Raw genomic sequence first — 11,608 nt, 5'->3', positions numbered from 1 at the left:
GGCAATATTTAAATGTGTGATCATACATTGGATAAACAGATCTCCAAACTCTTACATATCAGAAAATGTCTCGAATTAAGTGGGCTAAAGCCACACACTCCCTTATATCACCTCACAGTCCCTTTGAGTGGAGACACAAGCTCAACACTCCCTTATTTACTCCAAAAATCAAAACTTCTTGAGCCTTATGCTCACAAATAACACATATAATGGTGAGTACTCACAAATCCTATGGCATGCCAATTATATCCAATGGATCCACCATGCAATGTTGCCATTATAATCATACATACAAGGCATAAAATCTTATGTTTAAGCACTTAATTTAAGATGTAAAAATGCCATTAGAAGCATGTAGCTTCACAATTTTAACATCAATATAATTAAGCACAACAAATGCCTTTGTCCATGAGTCTTAAACCAATCATAACACCAACATCAAGTGCTCAAAATTCAGTAACTCATGCTCCAATTAACAATCCATTCAACCCAAATTAATCATGCCAAAAGCTTAACACACAATTTTCCAAAAGCTAATTGCAATAATGCTCTTGTAAAATAAAATTAATTTTTGCAAATCCAACCAAATAAGATGTGATTAAGTCATTAAAAACACTATTTAAAACTTCAATTTAACACATAACCGGGCAAATTTACCAATAGCCTTTAAAATCACGCATCTCCACATTTTGTTTTTCAAACAAAAGTGTGTTCAAGTAGGTAAGCTTGAACCTTAAATCCTGTTATCATCATCCTCATCTGGGTGTAAAGCTTTAACAGAGACAAAATATGCATTACAAACTAACACTAACATTAAGAAAGTCAAAAATTCATAAACTATACAGATCTAAATCGTTTCTTTAATCTACCTTACCAAAATTGCACAATTAAGCCAAAACATAAAATTCATTAACTAAACGACCTTCTCAACATCACAAACCACTTCTAAACTTCATTCCTAGTCCATTAACATAAAACCTAAGTGTTGATTTCATCTATTAAATCATTTTAAAATTTTCAGAAAAATCAACTCATCTTCTTGATTAAAAACGAATTTATCAAAATTGATCACCAAACGAGTTTGATCTCTTGTTTTATGATTAAAAACCTCTTAATAAACATATTTTGAATTTAGGCATCCATTAAAATTTGGATTCCAACATAAAATTAAGGATTCACCATTGTTGAGTTCCATGTTCGAGAAAGAAATCAAAACTTAAAAATCCATTTGAATCAATTTAAATAGCAAATAATGACTGAAAACAACTTAAAAATGAAATTAGAGTTGAGAATTACCTTCAATTTATCTCAAATAATCAATTTAGAAGATTGAATCAAGATCTTTGAAGAAATTTTGGATGACTTTTGCTCAACTTTGGAAAACTTTTAAGGAGATTTTGGAGAGAATTTTGAGAGAGTAAAAGTTTAGATCTATTCTCTGATATGTGGTATATGAAAATGGGTAAAAACAACGAGAGAAAAAGCTCTAATTTGGGTGAAAACATGTTCAAAGTGAGGTGGCTGAAGTGTTTTTAAAACTGAAAACCCCCAACTGATTTTCAAAAATTGGGGAAATTTCCATTAGGCCACTCCCACATTTCCTTGTTTTACAAAATACTCCTTTCCCTCCAAAATTCCAAAAATAAGGATAATTTTCTATAAAGCAACTCTTGCATTTTCTTGTTTTGCAAAATGGTCCTATTTAGTTAATATTTTAAAATTTCTCAATTAAACTTTCATTTTAATTTATTTTTCAACTCTAATTAGACCCAAAATATTTAATTTACCCAAAATTATAAAACCATAATATCAATTTTCCTAAAAATATTTTTATTTTTGAATATTATTTACTAATTTTAAATGAAATTAAGCTAACTAATTTTTTCTAAAAAATACTAATAAACCCAATTAACTCCTAATTTTCACTCGGAACCCGGTAAACTTACCCAAAACTACTAGACCTATTTTCAGGGTCTTACAGTCAAGTTGAGATTTTGTAAATGTTGCAAACTCTTTTTGTTAAATCTTGAGTCAATCTTAAAGCTTACATAAGCTCGTATAAAACTTAAGAAAGGTTTTAAATTGTACCAAATGATTGCACTATATAAAATTAATGGTTTTTAATTTGATTATCTATTTAATGTTTGTAACTGTTTCATTTTTTACTATAGCATCCTGTAGCTCGGGCTTGACGATCGGGTCAGGCGAGGGGTGTTACACTAATGCCTCATTAGTATGTCCGAAGTATAATTTGCGCTCCGCGCCTCAATGATATAAACCAAAGTAATGTGTGCTTGTCACCTCATTAGACGTTCGAAGTATAATATGTTCTCCTTACCTCATCAGTATAAACCAAAGTGTAATCTCAAACTTTAATCCAATGGCATGCTGACTGCCTCTCCCTTGATCCCGCGAATGACGAGAGAGAGTAGAAAATCAACTCTCGAGAATTAAAATACAATATAAAAATTTTGGCTTTACTGCAAATGTGACAAGTCAGTTGTAATATTTGTAGTGTTACAATGGAACACTAAAGTATTCCAATGATCGAACCCAAGAGAATCGTGGACTGGATAATTTCTAAATATCGTGTGTATAAAATAACGAGTCTAACCAACTAATCGCAAAAATTTATATTACCACAAACCATAAAATTAAGAGAAACTAATCTACTTTACTATCTAGCTAGAAAGGACTAAATTGTAAAATATGCAAAGTTGCGAAATTAATAATGAAATGACAAATGGTGGTTGGTTGACATTGATGTGACTCCCTAATCTTTGAATTAAGGATGCAAATCACTTAAACTCCAAAAATGACTCCATTTTCTCTCTCAGTCTCCATTTTACCAAGTTAAAAAAATTAATTTGGATTACCTCTCGATCTTACTGGTTAACTTGGGACTAAAGAATTGGTGTTCAATAAGATCTCTTCTCGGTCTCACTTATCTAAATGTTCTCTTAGGGTCATCAATTTAAGCTTTTAAGTTCATTCAAATTAGCCCAAATTATTACGATTTGGTCCTTCATCCAAAAATCAGCTCATCGCATCTCCATCAACTGACCCCTTAAAAGTTTAGCTACTCATGCTGGAAATAAACTAACAACCAAGAAAAGGAAAAGAAAAGAAGCCATTAAAGCAAAGTTTGAAAAAAATATAAAAGTTGGGATTTTTATGCAAAAAAAATTAAAGGGCGTGTAAAAAGAAGCATTTAACTAGAAAACCTGAAGCAATAAACATAAAAGGAACAAACTTTAACAGATGTTGTAACAGCCTGAATTTGGGGCTAGTCGGAATAGTGGTCTCGAGACCAAAAATCTGGAGTCGAATAAATTATTCCATTATTATTTTGATGTTATAGCATGTTTTTAATAGTTCATGAAAAATTTGGTGTAGTAATTTTGATGTTTGTGAACCTAATTCAAAAAATGACTAAATCGCATAAAGTGCAAAAGTCCTGAATTGATAGCTAAAGGTGTCAAATAGCTAGGGAATAAATATTGGGGGCCTTTATAGGGGAATTATACCCTTAGAAATAGGGTGGCCGGCCATAGGGGACAATGAATTGAAAATTTTCAAGGTTAGGTAATTGATTTTTTGACTTTTTCACCGATTTTACCAGCAAAAATAAGGCTTTGGGAGCTTGAAATTTCAGCTACTTAGTTGACTCACAAGTAAGTGATTTCCATACCCTTTTTTTGATGATTTTTGCATTTTTGAGACCCTTGAAGCTTAAGCTTTTAAATGAGGGTACTATTTTGCAAAATGATTAAGAGTTTAGGGGTTTTCCATGAAAGGATTTGTAATGTTTGCTGAGTTTTTATGGAAGAAAATGAGTCTTGGGTGTCTTGTAAACAACTTTTGTGAAAGGTGTTAGCATGAAAACACCAAAAAGGACTATTTTGCATAAGTTGTAAAATAGATGATAAGTGTGTGAAATAGTGGGAGCTTGGAGTTGCTATAAGAGTAGAAAGGATTTGGCTAGGCTTAAGGTGTGAAGAAATTTGATAAAAATCAATTTTTGGGCTTAGGGGAAAATTGGTCATTTTGCCTAATTATGAATTGTAGAGTGCTTAGATTGATAAAGTGACTAAATAAGTGCATTTTATTATTATAGATCAAGAAATACGGAATCCAAATCTAGACTGGGGGAAAGCCAAGCAAATCGACTAAATCGACTAGTCGCCACATTTTGTAATCCAAGGTAAGTTGCATGTAAATAGCACAACTATATTAATAATATATGTATTTAAATTGTATTGAAATTATTATAGCATTAATTGCTTGATTGTGGAAATGAGAAAATGTGATGAGAATAGAGATAGTAGAATTCCCGATTGAACTTTAGGAAATAAATCAGATATTCATGTCATGACGTTTGGGTCACTTGTGTGAGCTAGTGTAAGACATGTCTGGGACATGTATCAGCCACATGATGAGAGCCAGTGTAAGAACATGTTTGGGACATGACATCGACATTCAGACGAGTGCTAGTGTAAGACATGTCTGGGACATGCATCGGCTACGAGATGTGTCAGTGTAAGACCATGTCTGGGACATGGCATCGGCACCTTACCCTATGTTTGAGGCTTAATGAATATCTGATGGTGTTTCAAATGGTTCAACGGTGAAGGTTATGATTTCTAGTTAACGAGGAAAGTATAACCGTGTTGTGAGTGGTACAGGTACCTGTTTGGTATATATAGAATATGAGCCTATTTTATGATATATGATGTGTACTAGATATTGATGAGTAAGTTTTTTCTTATGCCCAATTGTATGTTATGAGCTTGTTGGTGAATGGTAAAGTTATGTTGTATATTCATTTATCTGCAACTTACTAAGCTTTATGCTTGCTCCCTCTCCTTTTCCATTTTCTTATAGTGCTGCCTATCTAGCTCAAGGATTAACGGAAGTCAGAGATATCGATCACACTATCAATTGAAGCATTTGGTATAGTTTGATTTATATTTTTGAATATGGCATGTATAGGGAATTAGGCTTGTGTTTTGGATTACTATTAATTTGGCCAAATGTGTTGGTTTGGGATAAATCTCTCATTTTGTATTAAGCCTTAAATGATGGCTAACATTCATTTTGATTTATATATAAAGATGTTATTTTCATAGATGAGTAAAATGCACACATGGAATGTTGTTTATTGTGGCTGATTTGGCTGCATGAGATAGCCTTGTATTGGTTTTGGTTGCTAATGTGTAGGTTGTGTAAGTAAGGGTGGCAAAGAGGCTTAGTAAATAGTCTTATATTTTCCATACGGGTAGACACACGGGCATGTGTCTAGGCCGTGTGTGACACACAGTCTACCCTATGGGCTTGTGGTCCGACCGTGTGTCCCTTGCATATAAAATTTTCAAGTCAGTATGCATGGTAGTAAACACACGGTAGAGACACGCCCGTGCGTCTCAGTCGTGTGAAGAACACGACCTAGTACACGGGTGTGTGCCTTGACCGTGTGACATTTTAGGGTTGCTAACATCAGAAACCGAATGTCTAGGTTTTTCCACACGGGCTAGGACACGGACGTGTCATGACCGTGTGAAGGACAAAGGCCAGGGACAGGGGCGTGTGCCAAGCCTTGTGAAAACCCCTGTAGGTGTGCATTTAGAATTAATTCCACATGGGTGGAAGACACGGGCATGTCCCTGTATTGCTTAGGCCTTGTGAGCCACATGGACCATCAACACAACCATGTTGAAATGGCCACATGGGCGTGTTCCCTTCTACACGGGCGTGTACCCTGTTTCAAAGTCAATTTTTCTATAGATGGTTTAAGGACCCAGATTGATCCCGAATAGTTTTCAATGGTTGATTTGGGGCTCGTATGCCCATAATAAGAAGTTTAAAGTAGAAATTGAAAAAAAGTTTTAAATTGGACCAAGTCTTGGTAACTTGGGGAATGTTTGTGTGCATGAGATCGAGTTTGGTAATGCCTCGTATTCCACTCCAGCATGGGTTATGGGTATGGGGTGTTACAGATGCAAAGTAAAAGAAACTAAAATACATTAAATTAAATCTAAAAATGTCTTAAGGTACAGGGATTAAAAGTGCAAATAAACCTAAGCTACAATAATAACTAACTTAACTAACACTAAGAACAACTAAAACAAGAAGAAAAGTTGTTGGAAATGTCTACAGCTAAGGAAATGAAAATAAGGAACCCTAAAAAATAAGGAAGAAAATCTAAGGAAAACTAATCCTAAACTAAGGTAATGTGGCCTCCTTTTTTCTCTCAGCCAAATTTTGGTTGATATAGCATCTATTTTGACCCAATTTGTGTACCCAAAATACCCTTGAATGAGCCTTCATTGATTGCTGCTTCGGGTGGACAAAGACTACCATTTTTTTCCAATTTTATCACCTCATGATATCGATATCACGATACCAAGGAAGAGGATAACACGATATCTCGCATAGTTTCAAACTTGGGGGCCTTCTTGGAGGGTGGATATTGTGATACCACTGAAGGGTGGTCTCCAATCTTGATTCTTTCGGAGGTATCGTGATTCCAAGGTTTGGATATCACAAAACCCTCTCCTTTGGTGCCACTCTCACTTAATTTCAGCCTCCAACACATCCCTACATCACTTAACCATATGTTAGGGCCCCCAATGGCACTATTGGCCAATTTAGGAATCAAAATGAGTAAAAAAAAATAAGGCATTTACACTTATTACTAAAATCTAAAAATTACAAAAAACCACGGAAAATATGCTATTTGCTTGAGAAAAAGCTCCTTAAATATACTAGGAAAGCCTAATTTTATAGGAATTATTCGTGAAGAGGAATCATGCATTCAACCGAAACATGTTCTTGGTCGAGGAGTCCAGTTCGGACTTAGATTAGTTACATGTTTTCACAATTTATTTGTAATTATTCGTGCAGTATGTAAACTATTAAACTACACTACTTTTAGAACTTATTTTTCTATTTTTCTATTTTTCTATTTCGTATTTTAGTTTTTTGTTTTTTTTTGTGTGTTTATTTTATGTGCATCGAGTTACCCTGAAAGGCTACACAACATTCGCGAGCTTCAACAAGTACGTGGACCCCCGAGCTAGTTTGACACTCTATTTTAGGGAAGTCTGGTAACCTCATATCTTTTTCAAGAACACATTGGGAACAATGTGTAGTCTAAGTGTGGGGGATTGCACATAGTTTTATGTATTTTATTTGTTTTTGCTTTTACGTTTATTTTGTGTGTTTATTTTTATTTTTTTGCTTTTTTCAAAAATACCAAAAATATTTTTCATTTTTGTTTAGTGTTATTGCATGGTGCTTGGACTACAGTTAGGTAATAAGTCATTAGTTGTAAATATTTAATAAGTACAAAAAATTACTGAACTTATAAATTTTGAATAATACAAGATAATTTGCTATTCTTAATTGTAGACTAATTAGTTCAATTAGTTAATGTGTATAATAGGGTAGAGACAATAACCTAAATGAAAATTTATAAAGTGTACCATAGGATGAATAAAGTATACGAACCCTTGTAGATAAATAATTTGAATTGTTAATTGTTTGTTTAAATAGATATATGCTTGAAAGAATTGGCGTTATGTGAGTGATTCGGGAAAGACCTTAGGTATTGTTTGAAATAACCTAGAGCCTAAAAGATTACTTGTTACTACGTACCCCTAGTTCCCATATCTTTAAGCCTCCAGTACCCTTTTTCTTGTAAGCCTTAAGATCAAAGCCTCGAGCCTAAATGAGTCTAGTACTTGATCCTTCTTGGTCTTGTTCTTTAAAATGCACTACGTAATAGATGTTGGGCCATGAATATTGAGGGCTAGGTAGAAACATTTCTGTGAATTTGTGTGTGAAGAAAAAAAGAAAATGAAAGGATTACGTGAGTTAGTATGTACTAATCTCACATAACACCTTCTAACATTTTGAAGAAATAAGGTAAGCAAGAGAAGGAGAAATAAAGAGGTGAGCTTGTAAATAAATTAGGGACGAGTATGGAACAATGTCATGTGTTTAACCGTTTCTAGTGCTTGAACCTGTCTTAAGTATCTATTTTTTGAATTCCAAACTGTCCTAAGCCTTAGAATGCTACAAGCCTAAAAGACTTTTGGAACCCGAATAAGTCACCAATACAGTAATTCGTAAACAGCTTGCATTTATTTGAATGAACATGACCAATTCTTTTTAAATATCTATGAGTGATCCACTTAATTTATTTTGATGCATAACACTTGTACATACATTCATTTCCATTGCCTCTATATCTATTAACATTTTAACTTAGTGACCTAATTATGTTTGCATTAGGAATAAAAAAGTTAGCTAGATATCACTCTTAAGTTGCATGTAAAGTAGTTCTTATACGAGTTTGATATTTTACCACTATGTGACTTAATTATCTGATTTAGTCCAAGAGTCGTCATTCCTTTTGCATGTTTGGTGTGTTTGCTTGAGGACAAGCAAAGAGTTAAGTGTGGGGGAGTTTTATCTTCCATAATTTGATATGATAAATTAGGCTTTCTTGGTATACTTAAGGAGCTTATTCTCGAACAAAGTAGCATCTTTTACATAGTCTTTCATAATTTTTAGATTTTAAGTTATAAGTGAAAATGTCTCGTTCTTGCTCAATTTGTGACCCAATTTGGCCAATAGTTCCATTGGGGGTCTAACATGTGGATGAGTGGTGCAGGGACATGTTGGAGTTTAAAAACAAGAGAGAATGGCACCAAAGGAAAAGGTATCACAATATCCACACCTTGGGATCTTGATAACTCTAACAATATGGAATATTGGAGACCACCCTTCAATGTTATCACGATATCCACCCTTCCAAGAAGACCTCAAGTCTCGAAACTACTTGAGTTATTACAATACCCTCTTTTGGATATTGCGACACTGGCATCATGAGGGGACAAAATTTGACAAAAATGATAGTCTTTGTCTGCTCAATCCACCAATAACTCAAGGCATATGTAGGGTAATTTTGGAAATGAAATTCCATCAGATTGCAGCCTAAAATAGCCAAAATTGGCTAATGAGGAGAGACACACACATTAGTTTAGTTTTAGCCTTAGATTTCTCTAGGTTTTTTCTTAGTTTTTTCTACACTTTTTCTAAGGTTTATATTTTCTCTTCTTCCTTCTTAGTTTTAGATCTGAAATTACTTCTTTTTATTGATGTTCTTAGTGTTAGTTAAGTTAGTTATCACTGTAGCTTAGGTTTATTTAACTTTCTGTTCCTGTACCTTTGTTGTAAGATATCTTTAGCTTTGTTTTAATATATTTCAATTTCTTTTACTTTTAATCAATTAAAGTTTGTTCCTTTTATGTTTATTTCTTTATATTTTCTTGTTAAATGCTTTTAGTTTCATGTTCTTGAAGATTTCTTTAATAAAAATTTAAACTTTTATATTTTTCACTTTAATGGCTTCTCATTTTTATGTTCATTCTCTTTATTTTTAGCATGAGTAGCTAAATCTAAAAGGAGGTTGGTTGATGGAGATGTGCTAGATAAATGACTAGGTCGTAATAAATTTAATTAAATCGAATAGACCTAAAAGCTTAGGAAGTGATGCTCCTAAGGGAACATCTAAGCAAGTGAGACTGAGAGGTAATCTTGTTGCGCACCCGTTCATTAGTCCCAGATTAATCGATGAGATCAAAAGATAAATGAATTAATTCATCTAAGTTAGTAAAATTGAGATCAAAAGATCAAATGGAGCTAATTAGTAATTTAAGTCCCTAGTTCAAGGACCAGTGAACCATACCAAAATCAACAAACGACCGTTATTCATTTATTTGATTAATTTCTTTGTTTTATACTCTTTGCAATTTAGTCCCTAGATTAACATATTTCATTTTCTTGTAAAATTTCCTTGTTATGATTTAGCTTACTATAAAATTGTATTAGTAGCCAATCTCCTTTATCGCACAATATACTCTATCCTGTATGCTATTTATCGCTCAATCGCCATTTCCTTTGGATTCAATCCTTCAAAAACTCCGGTGTCCTATTGTAACACTACAAATTTTACAACTGACCTATACGTTTGCGGTAAAGCCATGCTTATAAAATCTTTTTATAAGATTGTTTGTTTTATGCGGTCACTTGCTTAGATACAAATTTTGCACTATTAAACTCAAGCGATTTGATGGATAAAGATTGGGATCTATTTTGACGAGTAGGCATAACAAAATTTAATAATGACCGTTTCAAACAAAAAACATATAATGTATCAAGACAAATGATGGGAAACTTGAACTCTTTGTCAACGCTAAAGGAGAATACCTTTTTTCTATGCTTCTTGCTTACTTGAGAGTCCCCAAAGTAAGAGGAAGAGGAACTTTCTGATAGAGGGAGAGAAGAAACAAAATCTACATAATAAAGTAAACTAGTGAGTTAAATGTAGCAAACAATTAATAGAAAAGTGTAAAGGGAGTGAAGGAAGAAGAATTGAGAAAATTTTAGGGATTTTTGGAGTATTCTTGAGTATTTAGGGGTTAAAACAGGGCTAAAAACGTGGGTTACGATGTCAAAAATGAGTATTTTTCCTGACTTGACTCAAATATTGTGATACCCAAGAGTGAATATTGCGATATCCCTTATCTTTGGACCTTCAACCATTTTGACACTACTCGAGGTATTGTGATTTCAAAATTCCAATATCACGATATTACTATGGATGAACCAAATTTTTTTTATTTTTCAAATTTCAAAAATATCGTGATATCAAGAGTCGATATCCGGATACCTAAAAATTTTTGGTCCTTCAATAAAATCTGTTGAAAAAATCACGATATCCCTCACTTGGTATTACGATTTCACTATGTCACACCCCCAAGAAATCCCAAAATTATCTCAAAACTTCCTCGAATTCTACAATTATCCTCAAGGTTCCAAAAATTAATCAGGCAACTAGTTACATTCAAAATAAACAAAAGAAATAATAGCAAATTGAAATTTAAATTACTCAACTACATATTTACACCATGTTATATTAAAAATCCACAATAAAAAACTATATGATAGTGTTAAACCTTAGTGAGAGCTTGAAGCATCTTGTAACATACTTTAGCTTGTCAGGAAGACTTGGCATAAATTGAACAGCCAAATAAACTGCCCAATAGACCGGGGCATTATTGACAGATTCACATCGTTTGACTTGATTTTAAATTTTGACAAAGCAGTTATAAGGATTCCCCTTTTACGTTTAAATCATTATTCTTTACTCAATTGTTATTTCATCTTTAAGGAGAGTAATAGGAATTAATAATCTACCCATCAGTTAAACTCCGCCATCAACAACGAATACACTTAGGAAAATATAGTTTTGGAAACTACAAATCAAGGGAGTTTGGCGATCACAATTATAACTAGGGACAATTACATTTTATAAGACAAAACAATACATTTACAAAGTAAAACCAAAAGTTAAACACAAAACGTATGTAAACGCCTTTCATCGAACAGCCATGCATGATACAAAATAGTCAAGTCGCTTCCTGATCGACTCAATGATAAAGACATTTTTTGAGACTCTGCCCTACAGTAACATTATGCCAAATCTTCCAGTACAGTTTACGAGCGCACACATCACAATTATATCACATGGAGTCCTCGG

This window comes from Gossypium arboreum, chromosome 8 (assembly GCF_025698485.1).
Source record: "Gossypium arboreum isolate Shixiya-1 chromosome 8, ASM2569848v2, whole genome shotgun sequence".
In the NCBI taxonomy this organism is placed as follows: Eukaryota; Viridiplantae; Streptophyta; class Magnoliopsida; order Malvales; family Malvaceae; genus Gossypium; species Gossypium arboreum.
Note: the sequence above shows the minus strand (reverse complement) of the source record.